This window comes from Eubalaena glacialis, chromosome 2 (assembly GCF_028564815.1).
Source record: "Eubalaena glacialis isolate mEubGla1 chromosome 2, mEubGla1.1.hap2.+ XY, whole genome shotgun sequence".
NCBI classification, from domain to species: Eukaryota; Metazoa; Chordata; class Mammalia; order Artiodactyla; family Balaenidae; genus Eubalaena; species Eubalaena glacialis.
In genome coordinates this window covers 171,685,688-171,703,786 of record NC_083717.1, presented here as the reverse complement: position 1 = coordinate 171,703,786, position 18,099 = coordinate 171,685,688, and the positions used below count along the sequence as shown (strand labels likewise).

Genomic DNA, 18,099 nt, shown 5'->3' with positions numbered 1-18,099 from the left:
AGATAAGGAGGGTTATAAAAGATGCCTGAATTCCTCTGCCCCTGCCTGCCACCAATACCACATCCCCCCAAAATCCTGATACAGATACTCAAATCATAAAACCATGGTATTTTTGGTTTTATATTGTTTTTTTGGGGTAGGGGGTTGTTGTCATATGATCATCAATAAAAAGGTTTAGCTATGCAAAATATCCTTGCTTTCTAAGTTTCACTGAAATATCCTACATGTCTAGGACAATAATTGCATAGATTAGAAGAGATACCTCTTGAAATTAAACAGCTGCACCACGATTTAAGATGCCTTATTTCTAAATATCCAGCCTTGACTGACAAGGCATATTTTCAACATGACATACAAAAAAGAGCTAATATAACAAAGACAAAGTGAAGAATATGAAAGCCAATACAATAAAAAACAATTATTTGCATTTAAACGATGAACTTATCCTCTTTCTTATATAGACTTTAAGCAGATTCTCACTTAACCCTACCCTTCCACAGGTACTACATCTGAAGCACTATTAAGAGACTTTTTTTATATATATATATCTTTACTGGAGTATAATTTCTTTACACTGGTGTGTTAGTTTCTGCTGTACAACCAAGTGAATCAGCTATATGCATACACATGTCCCCGTATGCCCTCCCTCTTGAGCCTCCCTCTCATCCTCCCTATCCCACCCCTCTAGGTGGTCACAAAGCATCGAGCTGATTTCCCTGTGCTATGCAGCAGCTTCCCACTAGCCATCCATTTTACATTTGGTTGTGCATATATGTCCATGCCACTCTCTCACTTTGACCCAGCTTCCCCTTCCCCCCACACCCCGTCCTCAAGTCCATTCTCTATGTCTGAGTCTTTATGCTTGCCTTGCCACTAGGTTCATCAGTACCATTTTTTTAGATTCCATATACATGCGTTAGCATATGGTATTTGTTTTTCTCTTTCTGACTTACTTCACTCTGTATGACAGATTCTAGGTCCATCCACCTCATTACAAATAACTAGTTTCGTTCCTTTTTATGGCTGAGTAATATTCCATTGTATATATGTGCCACATCGTCTTTATCCATTCATCTGTTGATGGACATTTAGGTTGCTTCCATGTACTGGCTATCGTAAATAGTGCTGCAATGAACATTGTGGTACATGTCTCTTTTTGAATTATGGTTTTCTCAGGGTATATGCCCAGTAGTGGGATTGCTGGGTCATATGGTAGTTCTATTTTTAGTTTTTTAAGGAAACTCCATACTGTTCTCTATAGAGGCTGTATCAATTTACATTTCCACCAACAGTGCAGGAGGGTCCCTTTTTCTCCACACCCTCTTCAGAAATTTATTGTTCGTAGATTTTTTGATGATGGCCATTCTGACCAGTGTGAGGTGATATCTCATTGTGGTTTTCATTTGCATTTCTCTAATGATTAGTGACATTGAGCATCTTTTCATGTGTTTGTTGGCAATCTGTATGTCTACTTTGGAGAAATGTCTATTTAGGTCTTCCACCCATTTTTGGATTGGGTTGTTTGGTTTTTTTGATATTGAGCTCCATAAGCTGCTTGCATATTTTGGAGATTAATCCTTTGTCAATTGCTTCGTTTGCAAATATTTTCTCCCATTCTGAGGGTTGTCTTTTCATCTTATGGTTTCCTTTGCTGTGCAAAAGCTTTTAAGTTTCATTAGGTCCCATTAGTTTATTTTTTATTTTATTTCCATTACTCTAGGAGGTGGGTCAAATAGGATCTTGCTGTGATTTATGTCATAGAGTGTTCTGCCTATGTTTTGCTCTAAGAGTTTGATGGTGTCTGGCCTTACATTTAGGTCTTTAATCCATTTTGAGTTTATTTTTGTGTATGGTGGTAAGAAGTGTTCTAATTTCATTCTTTTACATGTAGCTGTCTAGTTTTCCCAGCACCACTTATTGAAGAGGTTGTCTTTTCTCCATTGTATATTCTTGCCTCCTTTGTCAAAGATAAGGTGACCATATGTGTGTGGGTTTATCTCTGGGCTTTCTATCCTCTTCCATTGATCTATATTTCTGTTTTTGTCCAGTATCATACTGTCTTGATTACTGTAGCTTTGTAGTATAGTCTGAAGTCAGGGAGCCTGATTCCTCCAGCTCTGTTTTTCCTTCTCAAGATTGCTTTGGCTACTCGGGGTGTTCTGCGTTTCCATACAAATTGTGAAATTTTTTGTTCTAGTTCTGTGAAAAATGCCATTGGTAGTTTGATAGGGCTTGCACTGAATCTGTAGATTGCTTTGGGGAGCATAGTCATTTTCACAGTGTTGATTCTTCCAATCCAAGAATATGGGACATCTCTCCATCTGTTTGTATTGTCTTTGATTTCTTTCACCAGTGTCTTATAGTTTTCTGCATACAGGTCTTTTCCCTCCTCACGTAGATTTATTCCTAGGTATTTTATTCTTTTTGTTGCAATGGTAAATGGCAGTGTTTCCTTAATTTCTCTTTCAGATTTTTCATCACTAGTGTATAGGAATGCAAGAGATTTCTGTGCATTAATTTTGTATCCTGTTACTTTACCAAATTCATTGATTAGCTCTAGTAGTTTTCTGGTGGCATCTTTAGGATTTTCTGTATATAGTATCATGTCATCTGCAAACAGTGACAGGTTTACTTCTTTTCCAATTTGGATTCCTTTTATTTCTTTTTCTTCTCTGACTGCCATGGCTAAAACTTCCAAAACTATGTTGAATAATAGTGGTGAGAGTGGGCAACCTTGCCTTGTTCCTGATCTTAAAGGAAATGCTTTCATTTTTTCACCATTGAGAATGATGTTGGCTGTGGGTTTGTCATATTTGGCCTTTATTAGTTGAGGTAGGTTCCCTCTATGGCCACTTTCTGGAGAGTTCTTTTTATCATAAATGGGTGTTGAATTTTGTCGAAAGCTCTTTCTGCATCTGTTTAGATGATCATATGGTTTTTCTCCTTCAATTTGTTAGTATGGTGTATCACATTGATTGATTTGCGTATACTGAAGAATCCTTGCATTCCTGGGATAAACCCCACTTGATCATGGTGTATGATCCTTTTATTGTGCTGTTGGATTCTGTTTGGTAGTATTTTGTTGAGGATTTTTGCATCTATGTTCATCAGAGACATTGGCCTGTAATAGTCTTTTTTTGTGACATCTTTGTCTGGTTTTGGTATCAGAGTGATGGTAGCCTCGTAGAATGAGTTTGGGAGTGTTCCTCCCTCTGCAATTTTTTGGAAGAGTTTGAGAAGGATAGGTGTTAGCTCTTCTCTGAATGTTTGATAGAATTTGCCTGTGAAGCCATCTGGCCTTGGGCTTTTGTTTGTTGGAAGATTTTTAATCACAGTTTCAATTTCAGTGCTTCTGATTGGTCTGTTCATATTTTCTATTTCTTCCTGCTTCAGTCTTGGAAGGCTGTACTTTTCTAAGAATTTGTCCATTTCTTTCAGGTTGTCCATTTTATTGGCATAGAGCTGCTTGTAGTAGTCTCTCATGATCCTTTGCATTTCTGCGGTGTCAGTTGTTACTTCTCCTTTTTCATTTCTAGTTCTCTTGATTTGAGTCTTCTTCCTTTTTTTCCTGATGAGTCTGGCTAATGGTTTATCAATTCTGTTTATCTTCTCAAAACCAGCTTTTAGTTTTATTGATCTTTGCTATTGTTTTCTTCATTTCTTTTTCATTTATTTCTGATCTGATCTTTATGATTGCTTTCCTTCTGCTAACTTTGGGGTTTTTTTTGTTCTTCTTTCTCTAATTGCTTTAGATGTGAGGTTAGGTTGTTTATTTGAGATTTTTCTTGTTTCTTGAGGTAGGATTGTATTGCTATATACTTGCCTCTTAGAACTGCTTTTGCTGCATCCCATAGGTTTTGGGTCATCGTGTCTTCATTGTCATTTGTTTTCTAGGTATTTTTTGATTTCCTCTTTGATTTCTTCAGTGATCTCTTGGTTGCTTAGTAGCATATTGTTTAGCCTCCATGTGTTTGTTTTTATTACAGTTTTTTTCCTGTAATTGATATCTAGTCTCAGAGCGTTGTGGTCGGAAAAGATGCTTGATACGATTTCAATTTTCTTAAATTTACCAAGGCTTGATTTGTGACCCAAGATGTGATCTATCCTGGAGAATGTCCCATGTGCACTTGAGAAGAAAGTGCATTCTGCTGTTTTTGAATGTAATGTTCTATAAATATCAATTAAGTCCATCTGATCTAATGTGTCATTTAAAGCTGTGTTTCCTTATTTATTTTCTGTTTGGATGATCTGTCCATTGGTGTAAGTGGGGTGTTAAAGTCACCTACTGTTATTGTGTTACTGTCAATTTCCCCTTTTATGGCTGTTAGCATTTGCCTTATGTATTGAGGTGCTCCTATGTTGGGTGCACAAATATTTACAATTGTTATATGTTCTTCTTGGATTGATCCCTTGATCATTATATAGTGTGCTTCCTTGTCTAAGAGAATTCTTGACTTAAGTGCAAGCCATAAGGAAAATCCAAGAAATCTGTTTTCTTCAAAGAGTATAATTATTTACACTATAATGAAATATTCAAGAATATATTGCACACATATGCATGAATATATTAAAGCTTCAGGGAAAGGGGGGAGATCTTGAAAGCATTCAAACCTTTGTTTGCTCTCGTCATCCTTCATCCCGACAGAATTTGGGATGAAGTTGCTAACTGGGGGAGGCTGAGGCCGAGCACAGTCAATATCACCACCTTTAGCAGGAGGCAGTAAAGGGCTCTCGTTTTACCCAGGCTTTCGAGTCACCTTACTTGATGCTGATCTTTGGGGAGAAGGGTATGATGGTAAGCAGAGTGGGAGAGGCTCAAGCAATTTTTTCTTATTAATTGGAAGCTGAGACACTTCAAAGTTCAGACGGTTAAAGGGATTTATCTGAAAGACTGCAACAGACTTTGACAGAGGTTTGTAAGGATCTAGCTGATCCCCTTCTCTCTGACCTATCAGATGCCATCTCCCTCCACATAACAAAGGAGGACTCTGCTTTGTTCCAGAGGAAATACACCAACTCACTTCAAGTGCATTTGGCCTTGGGCAATTTCCAGTTATTCTGAGATGACTCCAACTCACATGAATACTGCTCTTGCTTTAACTAGAGAAGGGTTAACTGTGATTTCTCAGAAATACAGGTGACCGAGCACCTCATCTTCTTCCCAAGTGCAGCTGAAAGCATATTCTTATCTTCTGTCCAGGAAAGTTCTCAAAAATAAAAGGTTTTTTAGTTAAGATGGCAATGGTTGCCTGATATTTCTTGTTCAAGGAGCTATGCATGTGTTTCTCTAAAAAAAATGTGGTAAAAATGTGGACATCCGTTTTGATTGGGTTAAATGGGACTGTATTGGGGTAGGCTTCCTGTGAAAACATGTGGGGGTCTTTGTTTCCCCCTTAACTCTTCCGCCAGAATGCTCTCCTATTCTCTACCAGGAAATCCGCATTCTTCAAGTCTCTACCTAAAGGTCAACATGACTGTGAATACTTCCCTGCCTGTAGCTGGCACCATTGGTTCTTTGTTCCCACACTGCTCTGTTCATACAAACATTAGACTTGCCAAGCTGTTGTTATAAATATGTTCTTCCCCCTCTAGAGTATTAATTTTTTCAGGGAAGGTTTATGAACTCTTCCTCATCAGAACTCTTACAGCCAATTTATGTCGTTAATATCCATTTCTTTCCCCAGTTTCCTTTCAAATTTTCATGAGGCTTTTTGCATTAGAAATATAAGAAATACCTTTGCCTATGTCTTAATAAATACCTGCTCATTTCCATGGAGAACACCTAATATTTTGTAGAGTTACAGATAGACCATTAAACTTTTCATACAGCAGTCCAAACTTGTTTCAATATTTTTATTTTATAGTTAAATCTTAACTATTTTTATTAGAAAAATAAATATAAGAAGTATTGAATATAAATTACCTCTAAGGTCCTTGAAAGCTGAAGAAAAACTTTCAACTTATACACCTTTCATTAAATGCTGACATTATAGCTCAAGAACGTGTGATGATTCTGCAATATCCATCAGCTCAAGTGCTAAGTGGTCCACTGAGTAACAGAATTTCCAGGTTTTCTATGCAAACTTAAATCTCTGCAGCACATACCCTCAATTTAAAATGGGACAAGTGATTCAAGGTTGGATGTTAGTGTTACTCTTTCACCTTCCCAGGCATATAGCTCCTAGCACAGACAGAGGGAAGGTTAAAAAACCACTTCTCAAGCATTACAAAGAGAGCATAAGATCCCATGTTATAGGAAGGAATGATGTCCTAGTGGAGAGGAAAATGAAATGGGAATGGGAAGATGTGGGCTTCTTTCCTGCCTCTACCTCTGACCAGATGTGTAACCTCCAAAAAAAATCACTTTGCCTCAGGAGTGCTCAGGAGTTTCCTACTCTGTGTAATAAAGGAGACAGGCTAAGTGACCTGCAGGAGTTCAGCCAGTCTAAGAGGTTGTGATTTCATTTGAATTATCTCTGGCTTTTCCTTGCAGCTCAAAATTCTGCAGACCCCATATCCTATCTCCTATCAACCTAACACAAACTCTCTGCCCCCAATATCAAGCTATCAAAAGTGTACAGCATAAGAATCATAAGAAATGACTTTTAAAAAAGAGAAAGAAAATCATCATGGAAAAACTTAGAGACTCTGCAGCTCTTATCATCATTCCTTAGTGATCTTAATTATGCATCAATCAACCTCAGCTCAACTGGGAGATGAGAAAATGGGACTTTTTTGCTGATCTCAAAGGACAAGCTTAACCGGCAAGATCATCAGAATCATTACAGCCGAACAGGTAGTTTTATCCACCCAGAGGAAAACCATTCAAAATTTCCAATCATTTTTCACTCTTCATATTCAGAGGTTTCTAGAAAACTCCAATATGAGTCCTCTCCAGAAAACTGTCTGCCTTATTTATTTAAATCATCTTGTATTCAAATTCTTTTTCTCCCTTTCCCTCACTTCTTCTCTCCCTGAAGTTCCCCTCATTGTTCCCTCTTTTTTTGTGCTTTCTTACATTTGGGTAGGACTGCTATGGCACATAAAACCCATTCTATAAGCCCAAGCCATTACATTACTTGGTAGAAGCTGGAAATGAATATTTTTGATTTACATCTAGTAGCTGAATTTTATTTTCCCTTTTGAAGAAGACCATTTTCCTGTGAACCATAAAGATGTGTTACTTGAATTTCTTCTCAGATAATATACTTTAATGTGTTAAAAATAAAATGGGTACATTCAAACATCTCTATTTTATTATAAGATCACAGGAAAATTACAATATAATTCAAATAGCTTTAAGGGTGATTTTAATACCAGGTCACTCATTTCATAAATTATTTTTATCTTGGTTGACATTGATAGCCCTAAAAGATAGTGCTTAATATTTTAATATTGGAGACAATAAATTGCATCAAACAACCACTTAACAGTAGGTAATCACAAATGATAAGTAGCCATATAAATGTATTTAATTTAAACACTTTGAAACTCCCCCAAACCCCCAACATAACTCCTAATTTTTCTTATTTAAGCTAGTTATTTAAAAAAATATACTTCAAATGTGTTTAGGATTCCATCCCAGCAAATGAATAGCAGCAGATAAAAGGGTAAAACCAGGCAGGAACCCAGGCATAATCACAAAGGATTGCAAATAAAATGTCTCATCAGCTTTTAAGCCTTAACGCATTTTACCTTAAACATTTACATTAACAGATGGTCCCCGACAGTGCTGTAAACTTACTCCTGAGTTCATTTCTGTGTCACTCTCAACCCCATTTATCACTATCCATGCAGTAGAAAGTGCCACAAGGGGTTTAAATCAGAACAGTAAGGAGCAGGGACAAACTCTGAAGCAACTCTGTGTCACCTACAAACATGTGTTTGACCTTCGTTAAAAAAAAAAAATCAGTAGGAGAACTGATGGCTGATGCATGGAGAAAGACAAGGATAAGAACCAACCAAAGTCACCACATTTGACCCCCTGGAAGGAAGATGCAACAGGGACATTTACCTATCACCCTGAATCCTTAAATGCCTACATTTTTCTGATTCTCCAAACAGCATGAAGGCATAAGCAATGATATAGCCATGGGTTACTACAGATGACACAAAAGAAAAAATTTTAAGAACTAGATGTAAAGATCATAATTTTATCTTGTGTGAGGAATGATGATACTTCTTTTTTGTCATTAATTAGAGTTTAATAGTCAGTTGACAATACTGTCAAATAATATCATTTTTGTTAGACATCCACCAGCATAGAGTTGACAACCTTTTATTGAAATGTTTTTACGTTTTATTTTTAAAATCATCATGGAGTAAAATTGAGGGTTTTTTTTTAAATTTTGGTGTACAGTTCTATGAAATTTAACACATGTATTTGTTCATGTAACCACCACCATAATCAGGATAAAGAATATTTCCATCCCTCCCCAAAACTCCCCCATGCTATCCTTTAAGAGTCATTATACTTTATATCAAATAAAACTTAGCTCTGATAGTTGTAAATCCTCATTCTAAGGAGATTTTTAAAACCGTTTTATATAAAACCTCTAATGACATTTCCTGTATGTTGCTATACTTTTACTATTTTTGCCTTCAAGATTCTAGAAATTGTCCAGTCACAAAATATTCTACTGGGATCTTGAAGAAACATCCCTTATAGCAGATGTCATATTATCTTATTTTTTACATAGGGAAAAACAACAAAAATAAGAACAATTTTTTTTTTTACATTGTAGTCTCTCTCTCTCTCTCTCACACGCGCACACACACACACACACACACACACACACCCCAATTGATGCTAAAGGAAAAAAGTGATAATGCCAGTTCACTGTTTCAAGTATATAATGGGAGGCTAGCAGAAAGCCTGGAACATTGAGTGAGCTCAATAAAATTTCCCTTCATCCTTTGCTTCATTTCTAAGGTTCTATTTTCAACCCAGTGTTTTTACATGACCTTTGTTTTTGAGAATGCACAAAAGCCATCGCTTCTGACAGGCAGTGCTTCCCCTTGTGTGGTTCCCATCCAGATTTACAGATCAGAGTTTCAGACTAATTGCTTTAGTGAAGTCAGATAAGTCTTCTTCAGTCTGCCAGTACTCCTGACAGAGTGACTGGCAACGGAATTGTTATTTTTATGGGAGTTCCACATTGCTGCAAGAATAAAATTTTTGTGCCTCAGGAGCATCAAACTTAGACTTAGTAAAACATCTCGCACAGTGCCACTGATGGGAAATAAATGGGAATTTGTCATCTTTTGTTAGGAGATGTTGCCGTGAAGCATGTCACCGTCCATTTAAAAATGAAGGAGGCAGAAAGAAATGTTCCATCAACGTCCTCCTGCCTGCCTGTGTTATGAATGCAAATAGCAGCTGAGTAGTATAAGAATCCTTGGTCTCCTCCACAAACCAAGTCTCATGTATTTGAGGCTGCAAATATACAACAGAATCCATGCTATAGTATATCTGGCCTTTATGTGGCCCATCTGTAAAATCAGGAAATTATTTTATTTAGCTGAATCTGAATTCCTAAATTAATTTGCCAAAAGTATAAATTTCCTTTAGGTTTTGTATGGTCTGTATATTCTACTTGTTTCAGCTTGAACTTCTCTCCAATTAGGGTGCATTAGACAGATTTCCAGCATTTCTTCCTGATGGAAAAGGCATGGTGAGGTAGAAAGAGGGCTCATCTGGAAGACAGAACTTTGAACCCTATATATGGCTCCTTTCTCAAGCCATTTAAGTTCCCTTGGCCTTAGTTCTCACGTGTAGAAATGGAGACTCAGGCTCGAGATAATCTGCAACAACTCATCTAGTCCTAGTTTCAATGATGCCTTCACTATGACTCGGATTATTACAACCATTTTAAGTCCTCTTCTAAGGTAGAAGAATGAAGTCAATGCCCCACACAGTACTTAGATGGGATGAGGTATAAACAAAAGATTTGGGGTGCTCTGTCGAATCAATTTTATTAAACATCTAAATTTTAATGGGCCTTAAGCTAGCAGAAGACAGCTTCTTGAAACGTGATGTATGTGTATATATCTGTGCGTATACATATGTATGTATAGATATTTATGTATATATGGATATGTTTATGTGTGTATGTATATTTATGTATATGTGTACGTATAAATATGTGTGAATATATATGAAATTATTTATATTCCCTCTTGAGCATTAAATCCAAATTCAGGGTATTATTTTGATCTATCAGCAGAGGTGGCAGGCTGTTTTGCCCTCGTGTCTTTTCAAACTTTCTTTCCTATTTATAATACCATCCATATCAACAACCTATGGGGAAATAGTATGGTATCTGACAGTAACCATGAAAAGCCTGCTTTTATGATAACCTGGACTATTTTAGGACACCCTCAGTTTGCAATGAGGAAAATACATGTCTTCTTGCTTATTTTATCTGCCACAGAATGTTGCTATACCTCTGTAAAAGCACTTTTGTACTTGTTGTAATTTATGTTTTGTACACCTATCTCCTTCATTAGATGGAGAGCTTGGACAGAATCCTATCTTTTTTCTCTGTTTCCATTAACTAGCACAGTGCCTAGCACAGCATAGAGAAGTAGTCTAAACATTAACCATTCGGGATCACAAGTCAGCAGATTTGGTCTTAATACCGGCACTTAGACACTCACTACCTACAAGACCTCTGAGCCTTAGTTTTACCACCCAAAAACTGGAAGTGATAATGGAACCAACTTTACTAATTGCTCTAAAGAGTTAATGAGATAATAAATGCAAAGTACTTAGCACAGTACATTGTATTCATGAAATGCTAAAAGAACAGCTGACTCATCTCTAGTTTAGGAGATGGAGAAGGGAAGCAGAGGTTTACAAAACACACAAACACAAAAGTTGTTGGCAGAGAGACAGAAGATAAACCACCAAATTATGGGATGAGTATTTCCTTTTGGCCAAAAGACAATTAATTATGTTTGGGTCAATAGATCTTAACTAATCACGAAGGTCCAGCTGTAGTTGGGGGGATTACTGGAAGAGGAGTAAGACAAAGACCATGACAAGTACACAAAAGGTGAGCAGGACAAGTGTTTGGGAAGGCTCTGTTTTGGGAATCTGAAATCCAGAAATTGTCAAAGGCTTTCTTCTTTTCCTTCAGAAAGCTCTTGTTGGATATGGGACTCGAGAAGAAAGCAGAGGAAGCTAGTAATGTATCTAAAGGGCAAGACAGAGGAGAAAGCATCCACGTGAAATATTTGGAGGGTCTTAAAAGAATGAGAGCTGGGAAAAGCGATGAGAAAGGGGCATAAAACCTCCCCATAAATGAGGGAAAACCGGTGTGGGAATCAGAAACTGCTAGAATGTGGATATAAACAGATTCCCTTTAGCCACTGATCTAAATGATAAGACTTTAGCCTTACTGAGTACATTGCTGGTATTTTGGTGATCACTCCCAAATTAAAACTCCTCAGAGAGGCTCCATCTGTCTTTTATTTGACATATAAAAAGCTGCACATAATTAATGTATACAACTTAATGAGTTTGAAGATAAGTATACAACTGTGAGACCATCTATCTTAAAACAATGTATTCCACTTGCTTACTGTAGTTCAAAGGAAATAGTTTATCTACATCTCTTGCATTTCTTAAAACTATCTTTCAAATCCTTTATGTATCTGCTTCTTCCTCATGCTTATGCTTAGGCAAAAGAGCGCTACTGACTTTGTTTCTGAGGTGAGTGAGTCAAGGACATTCAGAGGTTTAAGTATCCTCAGTAGAACCCAGGGGCTTTAAACGGTCCAGTTTCAGATTTCCATACAAACCAAACCACAAGCTCACATGACTTCGGGATTCCTCCAGCTGTCAATCCAGAAGTGTCGAGTGAGGGCTGATTTGGAAGAGGTTCCACTTTCCCTTCAGGTGGCTTCATCAGCTCAAACGGCATAGTGATCGTAACATACTAACAGCTAACTAGTGAATGATGATCCAGTCTGACTTTCTCTTTCTCTCTTACCTGTAGCTTTTGATCTCTTCGCCTGCCTATTGGAACTTCTTCCAAAGTGTAAGAGAGGCAGAAACATTATAATCCTTCTATTATTCTTTTCAGAGTATCTCTGGGCAAAATTTTAAGGTGTAGGATGTTAAAACAAGCAGTTGGTATGGGACTTAAAAACATATATACAGTTGACCCTTGACAACATGGGTTTAAATGCAAAGGCCCACTTTTTCAATAGTAAATTTTATAATACTACACAACTTGCAGTTGGTTGAATCTGCAGGTGCAGAACCACAGATATGGAGGAACAGCAGGTACGGAGGGCCCACTATAAATTATATGTGGATTTTCGACTGTGGGGAGGGTTGGCGCCCCTAACCTTTGCATTGTTCAAGGGTCAACTGTATTTGAAAGTTTAAATTATCCATAATACCTCTGATCTCACTAAAAGACTGGTTCAAGTTTTAACCTTAATATAATGATTTACAACATCAAATAATATATTCTGTTGGTTTATCTAAATATCCTTTTCTTCACAGAGGAACAATTATTTCAGTAACATATTATCTTTCCGGTTGTTATTCTGCAGTAGAGAAAAGGATAGTTTTAAAGGTAGATATTTTACTATGAAATGGGTTTCCAATCAGTCTGCAGTTTCATAAACAAATTGATTTGTTTCCCCAGATCCCAAGATTCTCCCCATCAGTTAGGTATGCATTGATAACATTTACCTGGTAATTTAGCTCAAGGGTCTTTCTACAGCTGAAGACATCCCCCACGAGAAAGGGACCGTGGAACCGAGTACAGCTAGCAGGAGTCAGAGCAGTGCTGGGATGAGAACTGCTCTTCAGCAGCACAGTCGTCTCCATAAGAAGCAGAGGAACACAGGCTTGCTTTTGTCATTAAAAGAAGCAGTGTTGACTCAAGGACACACACACGATACCACGAATCATAAAGATTGGTGACAGAAGAGAAGTTAGGTCCTCTCTTTTATCATCTCCCAGTATCCCTACATAAGAATCATGGACTAATAGGATGTTAGAGCTAGAAGGGAACTTATAGATCATCCAGGGCAACCTCCTGCCTTTACATGTACTGGAAGTAAGGCCCAAAGAGAGGAAGTCATTTGCTTAACTTGTGCTGCAAACACAACTCAAATTCTTTACTTGTAAGTATTCCCAGAAATGGCCAATCATCTCTTAGAAATATATATGTAGGTGTAAATAAAATTATATCCAAGGGGGTTTTTAATCTGACAAAACTGTACATTACATAGCAGGGACAAGCATTCACAATCAGAGCCAAGCTGTTAATACTTTCAGTGAATTGAAGAATACCTTATTTTGCCACCTCGTGCTCTCCTGTTTAGAAAATGTATATATTGAAACAAGCTTCATCTTATTCAATCTCCTCATACATGGACCAGTTAAAATAAAATGGTTTAGGCGTCATTTTGCATAGGGTTCTGGAAGGTATACAGAGCAAGCTCGGGTGGATTTTTATGATATAAGGCCACTGGGCAGTATTGATAGTGGAAATTGGGCCTCTGCCACTTATTTCCAAAGGAACAGTGAAAAACATGATATCTACTCCCACGCATCAGCTGCCAAAAGTCTAACCTCCTACTGGTCGGCACACATGTGCTTTGTTCTACCTTGGAAGCTACTTTGACCACTGGAGTAGCCTAAGTGATCATAAGTTTAACAAAAAGATCTTCATGGCTGAATGAACTCAATGACCTCTAAAGTTTGATTCAACCCTGAGATTCTAATAGCAGCGACAGACGCCCTGGGCATATTTCAAGTGTCATTCCGAACAAAGCACATCAGAAGGGAAAAATCTTTTAGATTCATTATCTTGTCATTTCAACCAATATAAAAACCAGCTTCATTACCTAAAAGCTTTATTGGAATGTCTACATAAGTCTACATACATTTCTAAGTATCTCCCTCAAGTAAGCATCCTTGTCTATAAGATAACTCAAATATACCCTATTTAGGTATCCCTGATCAAATAGGCTACAAGCTCCCAGACAGATGCTTTTATCCCCTTGCTTGAAGATAATGTAAATGGAGCAGAGCCCTACCATATAGTATAGCATTTTATCACAGTCTGGACTGTACGACTTGTCATACTTTATGCCTTATATCGCAGTTACATGTAATTTGTCTCATACCATATCACCAATTATAAGGGGCTGATCTGCATTACAACTGATAGGTCTAGTTCTATGGGGCATTTCATTTCAGTTATAGTTTAATTTTCAGTTTTACACCTGGGTCATTGTTATCTCTCCTTATAATCACCCAAAAGGTCAGGAACCACATGAAATGTGACGTGCTTTTCGTACCTACCCATGTGGAAGTAGAAACCTAATAAATACCTTTGACAATGGGATTGACAAGGATGATGATTTCTCATCTTCTGTAAGAGAAATCAAGGATGTAACTACAGAAGAATTCAGAAGGAATAGTCAAAAATCATTGTCTTCCAGATTCACAAAGGGCAGAGAATATCTATCCAGCGCTTCAGGCCATGTGGTTAAGATTACACACACAGTGTGTTTTGCCTGTTAGTTATTGAACTTCCAGATGAGACCAGATTAGCAGAGAGAACGTTTTCTAGGTCATGAGGGAATTAATTCTTATCATCTACTGTGGAAGACTGGCAACAGCAATCCCTGCCCTAAAGAAGAAACTCCTAATTATGGTTAAAAAGATAATTCAAGCAAGGTCACTCTAGACCAGCTTTAGTTATTCCTTATTTTTGAATGATTAATTTCAGATTTAAATCCATTCCCTTGATGGCAACTGGAGCAGTGAAACACAAGAAGGACATTGTCTATAAAGGATAACATCAAACATTAATCTCCTTGTAACAGGGAGACGCTCATCTTTTTAATAAAATAGACGGAATTTCACAGGCATGTTGGTACTTGAGAGCCCAGTATGCACCGGGCAATGTGCTGGGGGTGATGGGAAACAGGATGTAATGCTGCTCTACTCTGTGGCAGGTACCGTGATAGTACTTCATATATGCAACCCCAGTAAGCCCTGTAATGTAGGCATTCTAATGTCCATTTCATCCTATTTCCACCTGTTGGAAGCAGTGTGCAACATGGTCCCCAATCATCCCTGCCTCCTGGTATCCATGCTCTTATGTCACCCATCTCCCCTTAAATATGTACTGGACTTATCACTTCTAAGGGCTGGATAGAATATAGCAAGAGTGATGGAATTACTTTCAAGATCAGATTGAAAAAGACAGTGGTTTTTAGCTTGGTTACCCCATCTCTCTCTCTCATTTATTCTGAGGGAAGACAGCTACTATACTGTAAGCTGTCCTATAGAGAGGTCCATGTGTCAAGGAACTGATGTCTTTGGCCAACAGTCTACAAGGACCTAAGGCCTACCAACTGTCATACAAAGGAGCTTAGAAGAGGATCCCTCCCAAGTTGAGCCTTGAGACTGAAGCCCGGCTGGCACCTTGGTTGCAGCCTTTGAGGGACACTAAGCCAGAGTCACCCAGCTATGCCACACCTGGATTTCTGAGCCACAGAAACTGGGACGCATTCTTATTGTTTGAAGGTGCTCAGTTTTAGAGTAATTTGTTTTGCAGCAATAGATAACCAATATAACGCTATTTCTTCCTCGCTAGTCACCATGATCTAAGAAGCAACCCCATGAAAGAGGAGTAATTGAGAGTTGGGAATCAGGAGTCAAGTGATGGACCAGGCAATCACATGACTGCCAGCACCTCTCTTCTAGAGGCTGCCCGTCTTCTCTAAGACAGGACTCTAACCCATGAGGATGTCGCTCACCACAGAGTTGCAGGAGGCCCTTGGCTAGTGTAGCAGTACAGGTAAGAGAGCCCTGCAGACCAAGTCTTACATATTGACCATGTCTCAGCTAACACTGCTACAGCTCAGTCTGGCAAAGGGCCAGTGGCATCTGACCTTCTGCTTTCCATTTCCACCATAAATTAGTTAATGCCTGGGAAGGACATCCGCCTCATTTTCCTCCCCTGCCCTCTCTCTGCCACATGCATTGAGGGCCAGAATGGTTCTTTGTAAGACTACCTGAAATACACTTGATCTTAGCCAAAAGGCCAAGAAGCAATGAAACAAACAAACAAACAAACAAACAAAAAAACTACCTGAAATAAATGATACTTCCCTAGTCCTCTTTGCCAGCAAATCTAGATGGCAAGTAATCAAACAGCATGCAATTGGCATCAACTTATGTTTGAGCATTGCAGGAAGAAAAATGAAAAATATGCTTTGGCAGAGAGTTAGACAGAAAGGAGGACTTAATTAAAGATCTGAAATGTACACCACTGGAATCAATTAATAATCATCAAGGAATCAGAAAAGGGAGGTCAGTACTAAAAATAGTCTGCAAAGTCAAATTTTTAAGTGAGAGAGAAGGAACCCCATCCACACTCTTCTGAACCAGTAGATTGGTAAGAGGCATTTATTTCATACCCTTCTGACTAATATTTACTCATTATCAGTGGCCTACTGGCCTCAAGAAGTTTATGGTCTCCCTGGGAAATCATGACATGTAAACCATGATTATAAATAGGAAAAAAAAATTAATACAATGTGCGTCAAAACACAAGCTCTAGTCAGGGTTTGACTGCTTTGAAGTTCCTCAGCCCCCACCTACCAGCCCATGTGGACATTTACACAGTCTCTCTTCAACAAGAAAATAATTGTACTATGTAAAAATCTGCTGGTCAACTGAAATGGAGCAATTTATATAGGTGGGGAACCTAAATCAAAGGGCAAAAAATAAAATACATAAAGATCACCCAGCAAATTAAGTAAGAGATTTTAAGCTCTGACACTATTTGACTTTCATTTTTCTCTACCATGATATCCATCACAGAATAGTGGCAGCAGCTTGAAAAATCAAAGAATAAAAGTAGGTATGTTGAGGAAGGAAGAAACCTGCCCCCCTCTTCAATGGTTTTGCAAATTTGAGTTAAAAGATCAAATGGCAGAGGCTGGAGTGTGACCAAGGAGGACCCCATCTTATCCTGGATCTTTCAGCCCAAGTAGAAATCAGTACAGGCTTTTCTGCCACCTGACTATTTTGTTTCCACTCAAGCAAAACAAGGGGTTTATCTCCCTCAGAGATCAGCATATGAGATATGCCTCAGATATGTTTGCCTGTCAGACTCATAAACGCAACAAGGTATGCCAGCAGCAATGGAAGAGGAGCCCTGCTTCGGTTCATGGATTACAGACTGCAACATCCATCAGCATAAAAACAAACAGCTCCAAACCACTGTCCTTGGAACATGGCCTAACAGTGTGGAAGGATGTGAAAAAGGAAGATTAAAACTCCCCAGGCTTGCTAAGGTTATCTTTCATAACAAGAAGTGGCCAAGTATAGACAAGAGAGCTGGTAGGCAAATGAGAAGCCGCCTTCTTGACTGAGATGGGGGACCTTGAAACACTTTTTCTATATTCCCAAGAATTGATACAGGCTGCCGGTTTCTAGGTCATGGTGCTCACGATGACAGCCAACCTCTGGATCAGGTACGTCTGTCAAACCTTAACTATTTAACACAGCATAGTTCTCCCTAAAATTGATTCAGTAATTTGATAAACACTATAATCCCTCACATTTTTTTAAACTCATTAGAAGTACATTATCACTTGGATAATTATGATTATCCTTTGAAATATGTTGGATAAATATTATTTCTATTTTACAAATAAGAAGACAGCTCCAAAGAAGTTTAAACTGCTGTGCAAGGTCACACAGCTATTCAGTAGAAAAATGGAATGCAACCATGTGTCCTCTGTCCCACTCTGATTTATTGATGCATTTAGTCACCAAGTATTTATTGCATATCTACTGTATGGAAGGTACTATGCTAGCTAATGTGAGCAATGCAAGTAATCTACTAAGCCTTATGCTATATAACAAAACTTATATAGTGCTTACTGTATGCCAGGTGCTTTTCTAATCACTTTACAGAGATTAACTCATTTAATCTTCCTAACAAGCTTCCTGTGAAGTGGATACTGAGGCACAGAGAGGTTAAATAACTTGCCTACGGCCACACAGCAAGTAAGTAGCAGAGCTAGAGTGTGAACACAGGCAGTCTG

General features: G+C 38.2%; 1 protein-coding gene across 5 annotated transcripts in view; it reads right to left on the bottom strand.

Moving 5' to 3' along the window:
* Positions 1-18,099, bottom strand: part of NRXN3 (neurexin 3) — a 1,616,108-nt gene that overhangs the window by 762,216 nt on the left and 835,793 nt on the right. The window lies entirely within an intron of this gene.